At 44.6% G+C, this 3,396-nt stretch overlaps 1 pseudogene; it reads left to right on the top strand.

Annotated features, from left to right (window-relative positions):
* Positions 1-254: 254 nt before the first annotated feature.
* LOC109566907 (heat shock protein HSP 90-alpha pseudogene) lies at positions 255-3,191 on the top strand (annotated as a pseudogene).
* The last annotated feature ends 205 nt before the right edge of the window (positions 3,192-3,396 follow it).

Here is a 3,396-nt window from a genome sequence, read left to right as displayed (position 1 = left end):
ACTTGGTGATGGACTGACCAAGGCATGAGAGGAGAAAAGTGCCGAGGATGACTCCCGGGTTTCCAGCATGAGACACTGGAGAGTATGAGTGCCATGTCCTGAGCTGTGGAACCCTGGGAAGTGGGTTCGGAGAGTGAGATCCTGAGATCAGTTTTGGATGCATTGGACTTAAAGTGCCCATGTGTCTTCCACGTCGAGTTGGCACTTATTAATAGATACATATTCGAGTTGCCTCTGCGTCCCAGTGCTGCGTCGCTGCAGATCCCTTGCTAGTCCTTCAGCCAAGATGCCCGAGGAGACCCAGGCCCAGGACCAGCTGATGGATGAGGAGGAGGTGGAGACTTTCACCTTCTAGGCGGAAATTGCCCAGTTGATGTCACTGATCATCAACACTTTCTACTCGAATAAGGAGATTTTTCTGAGGGAGCTGATTTCAAACTCGTCTGACACCCTGGACAAGATCAGGTATGAGAGCTTGACCAATCCCAGTAAGTTAGATTCTGGGAAAGAGCTGCACATTAATCTCATACCGAACAAGCAAGATCGAACCCTTACCATCGTGGACACCGGCATTGGGATGACCAAGGCCGATTTGATTAATAACCTGGGCACCATCGCCAAGTCCGGGACCAAAGCATTCATGGAGGCTTTGCAGGCTGGCGCTGATATCTCCATGATTGGCCAGTTTGGTGTCGGGTTTTATTCAGCCTATTTGGTGGCTGAGAAAGTGACCGTCATCACCAAACATAACGATGATGAGCAGTATGCCTGGGAGTCTTCTGCAGGAGGGTCCTTCACAGTGAGGACTGACACAGGAGAACCAATGGGACGTGGAACAAAGGTTATTCTGCATCTGAAAGAAGACCAGACTGAGTACCTGGAGGAGCGGAGAATAAAGGAGATTGTGAAGAAGCATTCTCAGTTCATTGGTTATCCCATCACTCTTTTTGTGGAAAAGGAACGTGATAAAGAAGTTAGTGATGATGAAGCAGAAGAGAAGGAAGACAAAGAGGAAGAGAAGGAGAAAGAAGAAAAGGAATCTGATGACAAGCCCGAGATAGAAGATGTTGGCTCAGATGAAGAGGAGGAAGAGAAGAAGGACGGGGACAAGAAGAAGAAAAAGAAGATCAAGGAGAAGTACATCGATCAAGAAGAGCTGAACAAGACAAAGCCTATCTGGACCAGAAACCCTGATGACATCACTAACGAGGAGTATGGAGAGTTCTACAAGAGCCTGACCAATGATTGGGAGGATCACTTGGCGGTCAAGCATTTTTCAGTTGAAGGACAGTTGGAATTCAGAGCCCTTCTTTTTGTCCCAAGACGAGCTCCTTTTGACCTGTTCGAAAACAGAAAGAAGAAGAACAACATTAAGTTGTATGTTCACAGAGTATTCATCATGGATAACTGTGAGGAGCTAATCCCTGAATACCTGAATTTCATTAGAGGTGTGGTGGATTCTGAGGATCTCCCTCTGAACATTTCCCATGAGATGTTGCAACAAAGCAAAATTTTGAAAGTTATCAGGAAGAATTTGGTCAAAAAGTGCTTGGAACTCTTCACTGAACTGGCAGAAGATAAGGAGAACTACAAGAAGTTTTATGAGCAGTTCTCTAAAAATATTAAGCTTGGAATACATGAAGATTCTAAAAATCGGAAGAAGCTTTCAGAGCTGTTGAGGTACCATACTTCTGCTTCTGGTGATGAGATGGTTTCTCTCAAGGACTATTGCACAAGAATGAAGGAAAACCAGAAACACATCTATTACATCACAGGTGAGACCAAGGACCAGGTGGCCAACTCAGCCTTCGTGGAGCACCTCCGGAAGCATGGCTTGGAAGTGATCTACATGATCGAGCCCATTGATGAGTACTGTGTACAGCAGCTGAAGGAGTTTGAGGGGAAGACCTTAGTGTCAGTCACCAAAGAGGGCCTGGAACTTCCAGAAGATGAGGAAGAGAAAAAGAAACAAGAAGAGAAAAAGACAAAGTTTGAAAACCTCTGCAAAATCATGAAGGATATTTTGGAGAAGAAAGTTGAAAAGGTGGTTGTGTCAAACCGGTTGGTGACATCCCCATGCTGCATTGTCACGAGCACATACGGCTGGACAGCAAACATGGAACGGATCATGAAGGCTCAAGCCCTGAGAGACAACTCCAAGATGGGTTACATGGCTGCCAAGAAGCACCTGGAGATCAACCCTGACCATTCCATCATTGAGACCTTGAGGCAAAAGGCAGAGGCTGACAAGAATGACAAGTCTGTGAAGGATCTGGTCATCCTGCTGTATGATACAGCTCTCCTGTCTTCTGGCTTCAGTCTGGAGGATCCCCAGACACATGTCAACACAATCTACAGGATGATGAAACTTGGTCTCGGTATTGACGAGGATGACCCCACTGCTGATGACAGCAGCGCCGCGGTCACTGAGGAAATGCCACCCCTGGAAGGAGACGACGACACGTCCCGCATGGAGGAAGTGGACTGAGTGCTGCCGAGGGTCGCTCGGCTGTGTTCAGCGCTCTGTCTCCATTCCCTCCAATGTGTTTTCAAGTATTTCTTTATTTTTGTTAACATTTAAAAATCTGTATGGCATGACAACTGCATAAGGGGAGGATAAGATTTCTTTATACTAAGTGTGATACTGTGATACTTTTAGCACTAAAGCAGAGCTAGTTGTTTTTTCCTAGTTTCATGTTGGCTTATTTTAACAGATGGAAGTAGTTGCCGTTTGTTGTAAGGTGTGTATGTAACCTCTGTTAACTTTGTGGTCTGAAGTGTTTAGCTATCAAGCGGATTCTTTAGTAGACCAAAATTTTCTGTCACTGAAATGTTCTGAAGTATATACCTTGATGTTTAAAAGAAACACTTGTCACAGCAAGTTTTCATCTTCTGGGATATACTTTTTAAAGCTTCCATCCCCTGTAGTTATGACTGCATGTGCCAGGCCTCTAGAAGTTAGTGTCTTAAGCTGAACCAACTTGATTGGAGTCATTGTCCATACATAGGGCTTGTTTTCCAAAGAAAGATATTGTTTAGAGTAGCAAAATTATAAGTCTGCCCAGGCATGTTGTAAAGCTGCTGGAAAGGTAACTTGGAGCAAGTTTTGTGAATGGAAATGTAGTGCTCAAGTCACATTCTGCTTCAAAAAGTTGTAACAAATACAGATGAATTAAAAGAAAAAAAAAAAATAGATACATATGCTCTGGCACATGACTGAGGGCCAGTAGCATGGAAGACCCAGTTGGGGCACACAACAATTTTTAGTGGTGTGCTACTAAGTCTGCCTGGCTGAATGACTTTTCTGAAGTAACACTTGGTTTCTCAGGTTCTGATGCAGAGATGGTTAATGGTTAGGTTAATGTAGTTGTTGTTCAGTCACTCAGTCATGTCTGA

The sequence above is a fragment of the Bos indicus genome, chromosome 12, assembly GCF_029378745.1.
Source record: "Bos indicus isolate NIAB-ARS_2022 breed Sahiwal x Tharparkar chromosome 12, NIAB-ARS_B.indTharparkar_mat_pri_1.0, whole genome shotgun sequence".
Classification (NCBI taxonomy): domain Eukaryota; kingdom Metazoa; phylum Chordata; class Mammalia; order Artiodactyla; family Bovidae; genus Bos; species Bos indicus.
The sequence above is the reverse complement of the archived record's forward strand: the minus strand, read 5'-3'. Positions and strand labels throughout refer to the sequence as shown.